The 18667-nt window shown below is 33.2% G+C and overlaps 1 protein-coding gene across 4 annotated transcripts in view; it reads right to left on the bottom strand.

Moving 5' to 3' along the window:
• Positions 1-18667, bottom strand: part of LOC115452421 (diuretic hormone receptor-like) — a 179098-nt gene that overhangs the window by 81931 nt on the left and 78500 nt on the right. The gene's annotated exons all lie outside the window — the stretch shown is intronic.

Genomic DNA, 18667 nt, shown 5'->3' with positions numbered 1-18667 from the left:
TTGAAAAGTTTTAGAAAAAGAGAAACGAGGAAATGATGTATTGTTGCAGAAATTGTGTTGGTGCGAAGCGAAATAACTCTAAACCTCTCTTCGGGTTTCTGTACGGCTTAACGGCTTCCATTTTGCATCAACGCGACGGCTTAAAGTACTCTATGCCGTAAAAGGACTGAGATTAGTAGAAAGTAAAATTAGTCGACGCAATATGGTTGGAATATTAGTTTTCTAGCGTTTCCCGTGGTTTTCGCAAAGATCACGGATTATTATTGAACTATGAAGATCTCAAATGCTAATGTATAGCCTGACCAGAAATACAAAACCTGTCTTAGGGGCGCCACTTTTGCTTTTTTTTTAAAGCCAATATTTTCAGTACAAGATTATCATATTTACATGGCGCGGTGTTTTATTTTCGTGGTCGGGTAAACCAGTGGTATGGGCGGGATATGGATGGACTAATGTCTAGCGATTATCTTGGGCATTATGCAGACCACAATTTTATAAGTATATTTGAATCTAGTGTAGTTTGACCCCACTGCGTTCCATGCATTCATTGAGCGTTTTAGGTGCATTTGAAGTGCGGCTTGGTTCGTTTAATGTTCCTTGGGTATATATATGCTTTTATACATTGTATTGTGTTTGCAATGTGATCATACTACAAATTATCGTGGTTATTTCACATAAATTATTACGTGATATGGTGATAGGATATAAAATACATAAGTTAACCCTTAGCGAATATATTCTGGTGATATTGGTGGTGGATACGGTTGTTATATATTTTTTATTTATTTCCAATCATAAAACTTTATTGAAAATATCTTACTTTTTTGTCAACTCCAAGCTCAAGAAGTAATTGGAAAGAAGATAAACATTTTATTCAACAGACTTTGTTTATTGATTCAGCGTAGAACAAAAATAATATTCGTGCTTTTCCTACCAAAATTTATTTCGTATCGTTTTTGTTACTGAAGTCGTAAAATCTTACTGCTGTGAGACAATTTTTATAAACAACAGGAATACGGTTATATTCTTGTTGACATTCCTTTGTATTTGAACTGTGGCAATTGTTTGAGTATTTGTTTGTAGTTGATTGTCATATTGTCCCTTCACAGCGACGTTATAGCCTGTAAATATATATGATTTAATATAAGGCAATAGATGTTTATAACCAGGTATTACATTTTCCAAGTAGGTTTGTTCATAAATGCTTATTAACAGCGTTTAGTGTTGTATCTTTAATAATTTTGACTGCCTTGTTGGCGTAGTTGTAATTGTACACGGTACAAGTACGACTGCTGCGCTGAGGTCCAAGATTCAAATCCCGGGTCAGGTCAAAATAATTGTGACTGGGTTTTTTCATCTTGATAATTACTCAGTCGCAGCTCGGAGTCAGGACGTTGGCGGTGAGATACCCCCCTGCCTCGGAAAGCACGTAAAGCCGATGGTCCTGCGCCTGATCTCGCTCCGGTCACGTAGGATTGCTGTCTTACCGAACTATGAGTGTGAAGGAACAGAGAGTTCACCTGTGTATTGCGTACACACCTGTGCACTATAATGTTTCCTGCGTACCTGGTTGATCTCCGTTGAGATTGGCCGTCGTGTCCGAAATTCGGTTAGGAGGGATTCATTCATTCATTCAATTTGTAGGCTTGGATTTTATGATTTTTGTAGAATAGTATTCGGCAGCGACTGGATGCATAAAGCAACAGACCGGGCTCTGTGGCTTACTTTGGGAGAGGCCTATGTTCAGCAGTAGACTGCAACGGGCTGATAATGATGATGCTGATAAAATAGATGATAGTTAAAATAGGAATCAATGCAAATCTTAGTTCATCTATAATATAAAAATGAATCGCTGAATATCTTGCTAAACGCAAATCTCAATAGCAGCTGAACCGATTTCGCTAATTCTTTTTTTATAATACTCCTTGAAGTACGAGGATGGTACTTACGGAGAGAAAAAAATAAAAAATTGCCTGAAATAGTCTAAAAACAAAACTTTTCTATATTCCCAAACAAAAGATTCGTAACAATACTCATCATTGAATTGTTAATTTGAATTTTAATACCATACCATAAAGTTTAAGTGTTAGTGGAGGGGTTCTGGGAAGGCAAAACAATTGAGTGACGTAAGTATCGTATAAATATTAAAGTCAATATGACGACTGTTAGGCGGTACGAAGTTCGCCGGGTCAGCTAGTTAAGAATAAATAATAACATGGCGTGGTAATCATCTTAGTAAAAGAGCAAGAAAAGAACAATATTTCCAGAAATTAATATTTATTGTCGCGTATTAGAATGAGAGGTCATCCTTACATGAAACGTCCTGTAGGCATCTGACCTCGGCTTATGTAAAATGGGCACATGCGAGCTATGACGGCTCAGACAAATAACATAACTGATCGTTAACAACAGATTAACCCGAATAAACGTATGATATCTGCGGATTCGTTTCGTTTAAACATGAGAAGGATTAGATTTTATTAATTACTGGTATGTAACAAAATGAATGTCGAGTCGCTCATTTTCTGGTCCGTAATCTGTAGCAACGTCACGGAGACATTTGTAGTAGAAAGTTATGAATAGCACGACGATCATTCTGTGATATCTCTGTAGTTATGGAGGTAATGTAGCTATTATTAAGGAAATTGAACATTAACCGTTTCCTCTTTTCAGGGGTAGGCAGAGGTGAACATCTCAGCGCGATAGTCGTATCGCGTGCGAAAAATATTAGTTGTGTATTATGTTAGGTTTGGTCGATCTAGTTCTAACTTACATATGTATTATGTATCAAACATTTTCCTCTTTTCAGGGGAAGGCAGAGATGTAACACCCTTGTTTGTTATCCTCCTATAATAGTAAGGTTTGTTTATCCATTTAATTAATGAAACGATTTGTAGGATTAAAACACAGCACTCGTGTAGGTGGTGATAATGGGCCGTCCACACAATGTAATCAGTAACCGAGCCTATTGCGGAGGCATTATCGTGATTAGGCGACTATGTTATGCAAGTTTTTATGGCGGGTAAACATATCGGCTCCCCAACGTAACCTAATTATTGACCTACACATAGCTTGGCCAAATAAAACACCTCGCTATGTGGTAAAATATGGAACTTAAAATCGTATTGACAATGTTTAAAATGAAAAAGCAGAAGTGGCGCCTTAGAAGTAGATTTTCTATTTTGCTGGTCAGGCGACATACACATGCGTGTATGTAAAGAATTACGGAATTTTTCCCTTTTTCGGGGTTGGCAGATGGTCAAACGCTGGGCCTATTCTTGTCTAAAAAACATAATACTTAACTCACAACAACTTTATACATATGCTTTAAATATTGTGCAGTCAGCCACAGAAGCAGATAAACAAATTTAAAACGTTTAACCGCTTGTATATCATTTTGTCCTTACCAAGAATTTTTCTTCGTCACTAAAAGGAACTACGAAAAGTTTATTTTAAATCGAGAATGCATAATATTTCAAATAATGATCATTCAATAAAAAAAATTGTTTCATCATATGTACAAGAAATTAGAATTTGTTTAACATTTTTGTGGCCGACTGTACGATGACTTTGTACTTTGACATCTTGTGCGAATAATATTTTGTATTTTATTTCACAACAGCCTTCGACAGGGCCATTAAAAGCTAATTTGGGGAAATTCATTGAGTTGAAAAATGTAAATGACTTGATTTACTCTTTCGTGAAATTTAACAATGAAGCATTTGCGGGATTCAGTGGACATCAATGGTTTTTATATTGTGAGTTTGAAGAGACAAGGCAAGGAACTAAGAAGCTTTATTACATATTATAATTATAATTAAGTGAAACTTTTGCAGGTTGGAATGGACTATCCACCGTTTCCAATAACCAATCTCGATTACGATTTCTTTTTTTGATCAATCTCAAAAATGGATCAATCAGAACAAATTTTTTTTAGATCTTTCATTTTCGAAATCGGATTGAAAATGGATCGTTTATGCAAATGGTTGTATATTACTCCCGGTAGAGAACGGCTTGGCTGTGCTTTAGGCATTGCAAAGTCCATGCGCAGCGGATGCTGCTTTCCATAAGGCGGACTGCTTGTTTGTTTGCCTACTGAAACAAAAAAAGATGTAAAAGATTACAAAATGTTAACTTGTCAAAATTTACATGAAGTTGCAGCGTTTGTATTGTGTCGCGTACCCAAGCCATATTGCTAATTTTAAGACAATTTTAGTACTGAGATTTTCAATGCTTGCGCCTTTTGACGAAAGGGTTCACGGGCTCCAATTATTGGAACACGCATCGTCATCGGGAGCCAATATCAGTGTATGTCCAAATAAAGCCGAAGTTTGAACCGAAGGTGGCTATGCCCGTTACAATACTAGTTTTTACTCGTGGCTACGTGCGCGTTTTCGTGCATTCCCGAGACAAAAGTATCTTATGGTACATAGGGGTACTGTATCTTTCTGATGAAATATATTTTTAAATTAATGAAATAATTTTTGAGTTTATTTATTACAAAGAAATTTATTTTTATAATTTTAATTTGGACTATCTTTTGCTCGTAGCTCTGCCTGAGTGAGGATTTTTAACCAAAGTAATCTTTCCGCTTTATATTTTCTCGGCATAAAATGGTGCCTTTATTTTATTTTATTAAGTTACATCTCCACTTATACATCAGTGAAAACTGCAAATGGTGCCTTTATTTTATTTTATTAAGTTACATCTCCACTTATACATCAGTGAAAACTGCAAATGGTGCCTTTATTTTATTTTATTAAGTTACATCTCCACTTATACATCAGTGAAAACTGCAAATGGTGCCTTTATTTTATTTTATTAAGTTACATCTCCACTTATACATCAGTGAAAACTGCAAATGGTGCCTTTATTTTATTTTATTAAGTTACATCTCCACTTATACATCAGTGAAAACTGCAAATGGTGCCTTTATTTTATTTTATTAAGTTACATCTCCACTTATACATCAGCGAAAACTGCAAATGGTGCCTTTATTTTATTTTATTAAGTTACATCTCCACTTATACATCAGTGAAAACTGCAAATGGTGCCTTTATTTTATTTTATTAAGTTACATCTCCACTTATACATCAGTGAAAACTGCAAATGGTGCCTTTATTTTATTTTATTAAGTTACATCTCCACTTATACATCAGTGAAAACTGCAAATGGTGCCTTTATTTTAAGTTACATCTCTACTTATATATCAGTGGAAACTGCATTCAATTCCATGCAGAAGTTTTTGCTTGACGTGTTTAAATATAGACAAAGATTCTATAATTTTTGTTTTGGCTTTTGTTGCTCTGATAAAGCACACATATTAGTTTTATTATCCATAATTTACAGACATTCTATTACAATTTTATACGTAATGGTTATATGTGCCAACATTAACAATGTATGATACAATTATTACTAGCGTTTAGAGTCGAGAATTATTAGTATTATAATATTATATGCATAAAATTATCTATTCTCTATTGATTATTTACGTACACACCTCTATTTACGTCATTTCGCCCACATTAGAATAATAAAATCGTCACACTATAATCATAAAGAAGATAAGATACGTTGGAAAACTATTTATAAAGTTCAAGTACAATATCAATGGGATACAATTTATTCATAAATACTGAATAAAATTTGAATTGAATGCCTGGCGTAGTTACAGTATGACTGCAGTGCTGAGGTCTGGGGTTCGTTTCTCGGGTCGGGCAAAGTTAAATTTTTTTTCGATCACATAAAGCCCGGAGTCTGGAATTTGTGTCCGATATGGTGAAACCGCCCTCTATCACATCATGGTACGGAACATAGAGGCGAAAAGTGGGTGCCCTGGTTGCACATTTGCTTATCCAATTGGTGATAAGGGCGTGATGAAAACAAAACAATTGTGTATCATATCTCTACATCTTTGGGTATAATTTACACTGATTTGTTAATGCATTCTCCCCCTTTCATATAAAAGTGCAAAAGATAGAACGCTATATAAACTCCAATCCTAGATTAGGAAATATTATAGTATAGTAAACATGGATCACTACTCGAAGCACAGATTCGAAGATCAAAGCAACAGCTTGGACATTCATACGATATTGTATAATATTCAAACGTACACCCTCAGACCAGTTCTCGTCGATGCGAAGCATTCGAGTGAGTTTCTATGGAATTGATAAATCTATACTAATATATAAAGTTGAGAGTTTGTTTGCGCGCTAATCTCAGGAACTACTGAATGATTTTGAAATTTGATTCGCTAAAAGAAAGGTACATTATTCCTGAGTATTGTATACTACTTTTAATAATGGAAATTATATTTTCACGGAGGCGGAGTCGCGGGCAAAATCTATACTATTCGCTGATATATATGTACTACGTACTAGATTTGGCGTTCCGAACATTCACTGTGTTCAACTGAATTGAACAGCAATCAATTCAAACTGACTTTAGTATGGTCAATATCGACAGCTTGTGGTTGAAACTTGAGTCTTAGTGTAAACCTGGATTTGAATAAAAAATATTAGTCAAAGAAGTAAAATTGTTTGTTGTTCGAGTGAATAAATAGTTTATAACAGTGATGTTTTGGTAGACATTTTAGTTCAGATTTTGCACATTCCAGTCTATAGAATATACGTCAATGATACTATTATATAAAGCTGAAGAGTTTGTTTGTTTGAACGCGCTAATCTTGTGAACGCTTAAACCGATTTTGATTTTTCTTTTACTAATGGGAAGCTACTTTACTCCTAAGTGCTATAGGCTACTTTTTATTCCGAGAAAATATTAATCCCGGAAAGAATTTTCACCCGGGCGAAGTCGCAGGCAACAGCTATATTTGATCAAGTTACCTTTATATAAATCGTTTGAAGTGACTGCAATAAAGAAATATAGACCCTGTATAATAGAATTGGATACCGATAGCCTTTGTTGTCAATAACGGACTAAAATATCGCGTTAAACTGAATAATAGGTGGATACTGGATATGTTGTTCGCAATTGTTAGTTCTAAAGAAATTTTATATGGAAAAAATATATAAACAGTCATCGTACAGGAAAAAGAACAATTGTATGCACTTACGTCATTTAAATCGAAAAATAAGCTTGCGTTACTAAATTCAGGTGTAACTAACTCTATGATCATTGTATGTTATAATTTATAGAAAAATAAATATCCGAAATAAATGAGTTATTAAATAACCAATGACTTCTTTATTTAATTTTATGTGTTTTTCGAACTACTAACGTTAATGACTAACATATAGTAGTTAATTGTTGCCTGTTATTGTTCGAAACTAGTCAATAAATCTTAATTATTTAAAACGGAATTGTGCCTTTGAACCTTTTATCTTTACGAAGCGGATGATCCTGTAGTACTTGATTAATAAATTGTTACTAGTAATTATACTATGTTTAGCAGATCAATAAATTACTACTGATTTTTTACTTACAGACTAACAACGCAAACGCGGAAAAATATAGAACACACACATACACCATTTAGGGGTAGGCAGAGATGTAATTGATGCACCCACTTCGCCGTGTGTATTCCGTCCCGGGATGGGGGCGAACCTATCGCCATATCGGACACAAATTTCAGACTTCGGGCTGATACTGAGTAGAAAAACCGAGGCCTAAATACTGAAGTCGTAACCTAATATAACTAGGCTACCGACTACGCTATCTTCTCGCACCTATATGCAAAGCCGCGTAACTTTATTCAATTATGCGTGTTATCAAAAATATGTAGCATCGTCTGCAGAGGCTCTAAGGTTGAATTTAAGTTTTCCTGATTTACATTATCATTATGTCGCTGGCTTACTATTATAAGATTCTATGTTATATTTTTTACACAAATTGAATTATACAACATTATTTTAAGTATATTACAAACCCGAAATTAGTTTGTCGAGAATCAGTAGCACAATTCATTGCACTAATTTTTAACATTTTATGTTATATTTTAACCAAAAACATATTAAAATTTCGTCAAACTGATTGATCTATAAATACCGCGTGAGTTTTCATAGTTATTATTATATTTATATTTTTATGTGATCTTTAATACTAAAATCTAAATTGCATGTTTCGGCTTTATGGTATACAGAAATTGATCTTGTATAATTCCATGTTCCTTTTTTCAATAAAAAATTCCAGTAATCACTAAAATGAATAAAGAGGGAACCACGAATTATTATCTTTTAAAATTTTTACCAACATGAAAAATTTCAACCTAATTTTTCCGAGATAAGTAAAAATTAACATAGGACCTTGTAATAATAAGCTAAGGATATATTTCTGTTATTTCCAAATAACATAATTTCAGCTTCACATTTCATTCATACTCAAATGTACTCAAAGTAGGCTGCATAGTTTTTATATCAGTGTGACAGAGAATATTTTATTACAATCCACCGATGTAGGGATCGCACGAGATTCTGAACGAGGATTCCATATTCATATGACATGTTTCGTTATGTACTATGAGCGTGGGGGCTCCATTATGGCATTTCATGTATAGCTCGGAGATATGGCTTCCAATATGTTTGTCGGTATTGTACAGTCAGCTGCAAAACCTGATATATCAATCCTTGAAACTCTTCTATCAAAACTTCAATCGTTATATTTTTTTCTGCGTCTAAAATAAAGTTTTTTTTTTTATATTAGCGAAGAAAAAACGATTGTTGATATGGACACATTTGAATTTGTATAGCTACTTTTGTAGTTGACTGTACTTATGTACAGACATATTATTATTAAACTATAATTATTACTGTATAGAATGATTTAGAATTGACCGCCTACTGAGACTGACGTGTGTTGGATTTCGAGCAAATGCACAATTCAACAGACTATTCGAATCGTTAGCACAAATAGACATACTTAATCGCTCAAAAACACATGCATTATTAGACGAATAGGGCAGTACGTGTATATAACTGAATCTATAGCAAGGAATTTGTCGGTTCTCCAGCAATCTCATTGAAAGATATACTTAACTAAAGCGCTTCTTGAGATTCGGAAACGCTTCTTAAAATTTATTCTCATAAGTTATAATAATTGACCAGTTAATATGTATTCATTGGCTTTGTGGGAATAATATTATCAATATCCTACATGTATTGTATATATTATTACCAGTTTTATGCTGTGTTATTTTCAAATCAACTGCAAAGAAAATGAGGTATGAAACGATTTGGTGGCTGATCATAAACCAGATGTATGAATGTATGAGAGGGAGGGAAGCTTATGTAATGGTCTGGTTGGGCTTGCACAGTTAAGACGTAAAAGACGGAAAACACCTAAAAAATAAGATAGCATTAATCCTATATAAGGTATTTGCCTCGGTGTTTTGTTTCACCCACACAAATGTAACAATAAATGTTACGGAGTTCAACCATTCAGATGTACTTTCTCAATGGAGTCGATAAATACAGTATTGTAATGTAGGGCAGACAAAAGAAATTGCTTCATCAAACTTTCATAAGCACTCTCAAGCCAAAGGTTTTGCTTGAAGCGTTGTTTCCGATGTATAATGCTGAATCAGACGGAGAGGTGCTCGTCCCCGAGGCGAGGTTACGCAAGAGAGCAAGATTATTGTTACATTTTTTTTCATTATAATGATTCTTTTTTTGAATATGTATCTATTTAAAAAAAAGTAAACGTCTATTTGCGTCAAATTTGAAATTAGAATTTATTTTAATTTGAGAGATGATTTTCAATCCCAGTTTTCAATAGCCAAATAACTCACTCATTTATATCGTTTCTCTATAGAAAGATGTCAAAATTTATAGTCATTTGACTAATTATATTTGGAAAAACAATCCTGAAAGACAACGTGAACTTCAACCTCAATGTAATTTGCAATAACATGCTCATGCAAATGTCCAGTAATTGTGTTGTTTATGTTTCTGAACAGTTTTGTTATTGCGTACCCTTGTTTTGTATTTAAGGTAAACCCTAAACTGGGAGCAGTTTTCGTTACATTTCAAATAATCAAAACACAAATATTACTTTAAACTTAATTGTTATTGTTTTATAATTATCATAATGATAATATAAAAAATGGAGTTTGACACAAATTAAATAAAGATTCACAAAGCAATGTATATTAGAAATAAAGTAATTACTTTATTTCAAAATTACCTTCCTTTATTACATTTAATTAGATTCCTGAGTAATTACTCATATCATTGTTGACGACATAATGTTTCGCCTACGTTTGGTGACGCGACGTTTATAACAATAGTGGCAAAATTCCAAAGTGATATACGAAGGACAAAACAATTTAGAAACAACTTTAGAAGTCACATATTGTGTCTTTGTTGAACGTTCAAAAACCTTTAAAGAGTCAAACAGCGTAAGAAGTCTCATTATACTTAGTGCAGTAGTCTTTACATGTGGTACATAAAATTTTATCTTTTATAGCATTGTTTTTTAAAGTGTGGGCGTGCCCCCCCCCCTTTGGGAGGCCTGAGATCAAGTAAAGGGGGGCGTTAATGTAGATTTTGTTAATTAATTTCTATCCCTCGGGAACAGCATTTTTTTCTGGATGAAAGATAACATAGGTCCTTCTGTACCCCAATAACGTATATACAAAATTTCATGACCATCGGTTAGATTAGTAATGCCTTCAAGGTGTAACAAATAAATAAACTTGTTTTCCTATTATTTCTTAGGATACTTGTTTAGCCCCCCTAGCTTCTTTTTTTTGCGTTACAGAGAAGGAGTCGCAAGCGTTTTTATTTTAGGCAGCTGGGTAGCGTGGCAAAAAAATTAGAACCTCAGCTTTATTGAATAATCACATCTTTCATATTATACATAGTAGTGGTATATTGCTTTTAAAATCGCTGGGTTTCTGAGTTCAGTTCCCAGTTCAGCCCAAAGAGTAAATTTTTAATTTTTTACGTTACATGCCAAATATGGTTCTTGAAAGCGATATGGTAATAGATTAGATTCTTCTCATTGTAATACGTGAACATCGGTGAAATATTTGCTTAAGTTGCTTCTCATTTCCTTCATTATTAGTGATTTACCTTCATTAGTATTGAACTTATCTGGGTTATAAAAATGACCTTTATTATCACAAGATATAGGATAGTAATTGCAGTACAACTAAGTATAATTACGTAGCAATAAAAAAACGACTGAGAGAACGAGCGCGAACCTTCGTCATCGCGTAATTGTTTATAAGTGGATGCAATATCTATAGAGAGATGTATGACGTCATTGGGTGTATATCACGTTACGGCATTCAAATTACTAATCCAATACTTGAACATTTATAAATATGTCATATGGAGGCGAAAATAGATGGTTTTTTTATAATACTTATGGATTATCGAGGTCTTTTATTAAAATACCATTCGGATTTCAATAATAATTATTTATTGTATTTGTGTACGATATTCTATAATAATATAAAAAAATAATTAAAGGCTATGATTATAATACTCTTGGTGTATAGATGTCTTTTATTAAAATACTATTCGGATTTCAATAATAATAATTTATTATCTGTACGATATTCTATATAAAAGATTAAAGGCTATAATCAATTCAAGTCTAAAGTAAAGCAGGAATAGATAAAAATAGCCATAGCATCAGTCCCGCGCCATTGTCTGGAGGTATGGATCTCTCGATGCGTGATTGATTTACGCTTGGCTGCTTTTTAATAATAAAACGGTATAATTAATTTCAATTATTGAAAAGTTTAAAAATATATTTATTTTTATACCACTATATAAGTAACTGTATGTTAATAAGTCAAGAAAAAACGTTATACATACCCCTTATAAGCACATTGCGTGCATCGAGGAGTGTGAGATCTGGCAACAGATTTCAGTTCATATAGATCAGTGCATTACAATAAAATAGATGTATAACTAGTCTTTGCACGCGGCTTCCCCCGCGTGAAGGATTTTTTAGAATATTTTTTTTCAGACTTACTACTTACTTACTTAATATGTATCGTTATATTATGGCCAAATTACACAAAATCATTATAAATTGTAGAATATGTGTTATTCTGATGTATAACCAATATTACTGTATAGTTTCATCCAAATCCGTTCAGTAATTTTTTCGTGAAAGACGAACAAACATACATCCATCGTCAGAAACTTTCGCATTTATAATATTAGTAGGATGATATAGGTGTCATAAATGTATTAAATACGACGGTCGAATTTCGGCCACAGGACGACCACTAGTTTATCATCTCTCTAAAGCAATGTAGCTCTTTGATTTCGACCGCGTTCCTAAATACTTAATAACTTTACCTGATTCTTTAGAGGGGAACATTTAAATAGACAAGGTAATTTAGCTGGTGGATTTTAAAAGAGATAAGATGTTTTTATAAAACAAATTCGTGCCAGTGTTTGAAGTTTTGAGACTATGTTGGTGTCAAAAATGTAGAAAGGTTGTATGCTAATATTGTGTATTGGATTGGAATTATTAAGTTATTACATATGGTTGAAACTCAAATATTCATGGTTTTTAAATTAAATTATAAATTCCACTAAATGTTTATTACCACATCCAATATTAGACGTAATACAGCTTTTTATATTATTATATTTTTTGTGAGTAATAATAATATACATATGTAAGCAGTATTTTTGTAATTACGAGCGTTCTAATCGAAGTACAGCTTTGGTAGACGTTTTGGTAAACAGAGATATTTTATCAACGACTTTTATTATTAGTAAGTGACTTTTTCATCCATATGAGATAAAAAGTAGCCTATGTTCAGTGTCTCCAAATATCTCCATACCAAATTTCATCGAAATACGTGCGGTTGTTTTTTTAAATTTATTGCGTTTAGACAGACACATACGGCGGGGGAATTTGTTTTTTAATATGTAAGGATTATTTTTATTAGAATTCTTTTGTAAGGGTAAGAATCTGGTGTTTTTTTTTAAACTTTGAATTACATTATGCCATCTTTAGCATCACCACGAGTCATGATTATTTAATTGCTCACATTATCTGTACGTGCACAGCAAATTGACCCCACGGCACCTTATGGTAAGTGGAGTAGTGTGGAATTGAATATCGACTGACGAGAGATGATTACCTCTCGGCAGTCGACACAATTATGCCGGTCTGTTGGAGCCGGATATACACGGGCTGGCTCGGACACACGTGGGCCACTAAGGCGGGTTTTAACACTTTGTGTACGGGATATCCGGGCGGATATAAAATATATCCTAACACCAGCAAACATACAACTTTTTAATAAGGTTAACATTACATTGCTATTGATACACTACTCCTTAGCACTTTGTCCTTGCAAGGGTTTTCATTAAATTAACATAAAAACAGCCAACAGCTGTCTTGCCGAGGGACAAATTAAGTTTTTAATTTAATAAAACTTTGTCTTGCAAAGTGCTTTGTTATTTTCACTTGAAAGTTATGTATTCATTCGTTTAAAGTGCATTGTATTAAAGTGCACATTCCCCAGACACCTTTTTGCTACATGAACAGATGCTTACGTATCTTTTGTGTGGGAATTTATATGGAATGGGCAAATTTTATATTAAAGAGAACATTTCGAGCAAATTGAACTGTTTAATGCAAGTGATTGGGTCTGGTATAAACACACATATCACGTATTCCAGTAGGCGTAGGTACAGGTGCAACCCGGATACCTACATCGTTGCCTGTGGGATTCGTCCCATGATGTGATAGGGGGATAGATGCCATAAATTCCTTACTCCGGACTGATAAAACCTAATAAAACTTTGCCCGACCCGGGATCTGAACGCAAGACCTCGGAATGATATACCGCAATACAACTACGCCACAAAAGTGTTCTGATATAAATAATGTAAGCCTTTTAAGATCTAAAATGCAGATAATGATGTCTCTATCCTTTCAAGAGAATAAAGTCCTCACTTTCTTCTGCAATGTTTAATGTTACATGAATAAGCTTTTTCAAAACCTCTAGTTAGATTTAATTTGGATTGCAATTATAAAGGGTGTGCTACCATTGCACTTTAGAGAGGTCGCCTTTTATCTATATTGTGGGTAAAATATTGAGCTCTTCTTTTCTTTTGGAATCGTATAATTATTGTATGAGGTTAAGTTATACAATTGGTTAATCGAAATCCTTAAATTATCTTAAGTTAGTATGAGAATTTCTTACGATCGTCGCAGCTACGTAATAAAATAGGTATTTTATACTAAATCTAATGCATGATGACTTATTCATCAAATTCCCTCATCAGTAAATAATGGTTCTAAAAATATTTTTTACGTCTTGATTTATTATGTTTACGCGAATGTTCGAAATTGGAAATAAACTATTTATGGGTTTTATCGTGGTTATTTATATTATTAGAAGTTCGCATTGTGACCATGAAGGTTGCAAAGTTCGAAACGTCGGGAGAAAATAATAATTATTAATTAACCGTGATAAAATGTATAAAATGTTTTATATCAATACATTATACGATCAAATTATACCGACACAAGTCATGATATTTCACTGTAATTAAATATAATTAAATTAATAACTAATCTAATTATTATCAGAGTAAACTCTATGTAATACGATTCAATTGTCAACTCATGCTCCATTCATCCATGGTTCATATTTCGTAATCACAAAAAAGGACTACGAATGTAAAAGGTTTTCAATCGAGCTCTTTTAGGAATAAATGTTATTACAATATCAATTATCAATATAAAAATGGTTGCTTACTACGAACACTTTTTAGTCTTTCCACAGTGGCGTAGCGGTATTGCATGCGTGGTATGATTACTACTTGGGTTGTAACCCCAAGTTGGGTAAAGTGTAATTGTATTTCTGCTCAATATTTATTGGCAGGAGTTTATTAATTTGTGTCCATATGGCGATGAGCTCGCCCCCATATCATGTGACGAAATACACATGGCCAAAGATTGTCTGCAATAGTTGCACATCTACTTCCCCTTTGAGGATCAAAGGCGCGAGTGTGTATCTAATTTTTTATTCTAACAAAGTGTGAAATGCTTGAAAAACCTAATCAAAAATTTTCCCACTCACATAAAAATTCACCCGCAGTAACCCGCAGTGTCAGCTTGTGATAATTAAACCGTAAAGATAAACCTTTCATTGTAGGAACCAAACGTTGAGTCCACAATGCGAGGCTTGCGTGGGTTTGGAGGGATCAGGGAACCGGTCATCTCGCGAACGTATTAGGTGGGAAGCACTCATTTGCACCAGCCTTTGAAGTGTCTTTACTTAGGTGGTTTTTGACGCAAAAACTACGTTGGTTAAAAGAGATTTTTTTATAGATATTATATCTAAACTTTGCGGATGTTGAATATTATCCTAGAAAAAATAATTGAAAAATAGTTTTAAATTAAATAATAATTAATTATAATTGCAAGAGATATAAATAATATTTTTTTCTTTTTTTGTGTTTTCATTGTATCATGTATTAGATTGTCTAATTTGCTTATTGCATTTTGATCGCGCCCGCTCCTAATTTATTCAATGTCCTCTTTTGAATATTCATTTGAATGTGTCGATGTTGAAATTACAAACCCTTTTTATATTGACTATAAAATGTAATTGTAATTGTAAAACAAAGATGACCCGCGCAATAACAGCAGCTAGCTGGCTTCCATTAAAAAATATGGCTACTGGCGAGCTAAACCAATATGTTACGTACACACAAAAATAATTCTTAGCTTAAATCTTTGTCCCTGTGTTTCATGTTTGTTCAAGAAAAAACTACTGAACGCACTTGAATGAAACTTTACAGTAATATTGGCTATATATACATCAGAATAACTCATAGCCTACAATTTATAATGATTTTGTGTAATTTAGTCATAATGTAACGATACATATAACGTAAGTCGAAAAAAAATATTTATCACGGAAAACTCTTTCACGCGGGCGAAACCACGAGCACAAGCTAGTAATAAATGTAAGAAAAAAATAAAATTCATATATTGGCAATATATTGGTATTATCTTTACTTTGGTGTTTTAAATTTTTCATAATGAAATTCCCACTAAAATGGTTGATTCCGTGCATCTGCTCCTAAATTACTCATCATTTTAATTTGCAACGAATACTGTTGTATAGACAATTTAATAAAGAATATTTTTGCACCTTAAAATTTCCAAAATGACTTAAAATTGTTTCTTACTCGAAGTTATTCGTAAATCTTTGCATATTTCCGCTCACAACTCGCGAGCCACGTAAAACGAATTGCTCAAAGATTTTTGTTCGGGGAGAAGCCTTGAGTATGTTGTATTTTGACAGTTATAGATGTGAACTCTTCACCAGAAATGTCAAATATTAATATAATATTGTTGTCTTATTGTTCCCTCTCCATTGAAATAAAAGCTTTGGTCTTTAAAACGTGAGAACCGCCCTTCTTATCTGGCGCTGTTAAAATTCCTCAATTACAATCATAAAAGAATTTTGTTAACGTTTACAAATGTCACAGCTTTGTGAGGGTGAATGTGTCTGAATAATAATTAAATTACACATGGGTAAAGTAATAGGAATAGGTCCTTTAATTGTCTGTTAAAGAGATTTTGGAATGACTATGAACTAGAACGTGTATATCGTTATGAATTGTATGTATATGACATTACGAGCTATTTTAAAATTTGTGTTCGACTGCCTCGGTGGCGTAGTCGTATTAAGGTACGACTGGTGTGGGGTTCGATTACAATTTCGGGCAAAGTGATATTGGGTTTTTCTATGCAGCATCAGCCCGAAGTCAAGAATTTGTGCCCGATACAGTGACAGACTCACTCCCTATCACATCATGAGTCGGAATACACACGGCGGAATGTGGGTGCATCGGTTGCGCCTCTGCTTACGTCGTTGGGGATAAAAGGCGTGTGTGTGTATTATTTATTTAATTAAATTTACTGAACATAGGAAAGAATTAGTATGGCGCTATTTTTTTAATTATTTATAACTTAAAAAGAATAATAATGAATTACTAACAGCCAACTGGTGCCCGTCATATAAACTGAAATTTTTGTATTTAAATTTACAGTCTATTTTCCAAGAAATTGGTGTAGTATCAGGCAATATCCTTGATACTAAAATAGTAAGGGGAAATTGCACATGGATAAAAACATATTTCTTCGATCCCTTACAATGCTGTAGCAGCAGGAAGGCCCATAAATTATGTTTCGAACAGTAAAATTGTAGTAAAATGATTCTCCGACTAAGAATGCTAGCACTATCGATCAAGTTGCTTCGGAAACAAAATCTTTACACACATCGCATTCTTGCTCTTCATTCCAAAATTGCCAATTTCTGTTTGCGACCTTTCAGTTTTTTGCCTTTTTTTCATGGTATAGGTTTCATTTTTTACCTATCTTTAATAAGCTTGATTTTATAGCAACTTCAAAAAAAAGGTACCAAACAAAAATTAGTTTTCCGACGACTGCCACAAATTAACAATTTTGAAATAGGTCATTATTTTATTAAGAGTGCGATATATACACACCTTTTATTCTCGAAGAAGCAGGCAGAGGCGCAGCTAGTGCACCCGCAAGGCTAGTAGGTTAGCTAGGTTAGGGCTTTTATCGTCCTCACTGGTGAGGATCGTAACGCATTCCTCTCTTTATCTTTATTATTATTTGTTTAGTTTATAGTCTTACATTTATTTTATGTCCAATATAAAATGTCTTAAGTTATAATATAAGCGACTTTATTTAAGTAATAATTACATATTCTCATGTACCTTGACTTATCATAAGCGCAACTATGTTTGGCTACGAGATGAATAAAGCATTTTATTTTATTTATTTTACTTTTCGCCGAGCGTATTCCGTCCCAAAGTATGATAGAAGGCGACTCTATCGCCATATCAGGCTCAATATTTAGACTCCGGGATAATGCTGAGTGGAAAAACGAGTCATATTTTCAATTTATGTCATAAGTCATGATAGTGATAATCCGTCGTCGGCTTAAATTAAAATCTTGTACGTAATGTGGTCAGTTTTAATAGATTTAATTTAATAATTATAATATTACCATTAGAATCGGTCTTTATAAAAATCCAATGATAAAGTGCATCAACTTAAAAAAATATTGGTCTTTGTATTTATTCTACGTGATGTGATCAGTTTCTATCGATTAAATTATAATATTACGTGTTCAAAACCAACTTAAATTAGAATAGATCTTCATAATAATCGAATGATAATGTCACAAATTTAAAAAAATAATCGTCTATTGTATTTACATACAATGTTAGTTTTCATAATAAACATTATTGTGTAACAGGCGGTGTTAATAACCCAGTTTATTAGATCTGTATTGTATCAATTGAGATTATTAATAGCCAATTTGATATTACCATATTCAGATGTGAAAGCAAGGTATATAATAATTTAGTTTCACACAATTACAGATTATAGGTATTTGGTGTGGTTGTTCTTTGTAATTGTGGTAATTGTTTTATTGAAACCCTATTTGCAAATGATTTTAATTGCTAACCTATTATTTTATTACAGGAAAATAGATAAAAAAAGGGTATTAATTGCTGTCTATGTATTATATTCACACTTAAGTATACGATTTTTTACTAAGGTAGGAGTGAAAAAGTCATTCAATTGGAAAATGGTGTATTAACAAACAAAAAAAGAACAACATTCACGTCGAATTGATAACCTCCTCCTTCTTTTTATGTCGGTT

Source organism: Manduca sexta, chromosome 16, assembly GCF_014839805.1.
Source record: "Manduca sexta isolate Smith_Timp_Sample1 chromosome 16, JHU_Msex_v1.0, whole genome shotgun sequence".
NCBI lineage: Eukaryota > Metazoa > Arthropoda > Insecta > Lepidoptera > Sphingidae > Manduca > Manduca sexta.
This window is presented reverse-complemented; position numbering and strand designations above follow the sequence as displayed.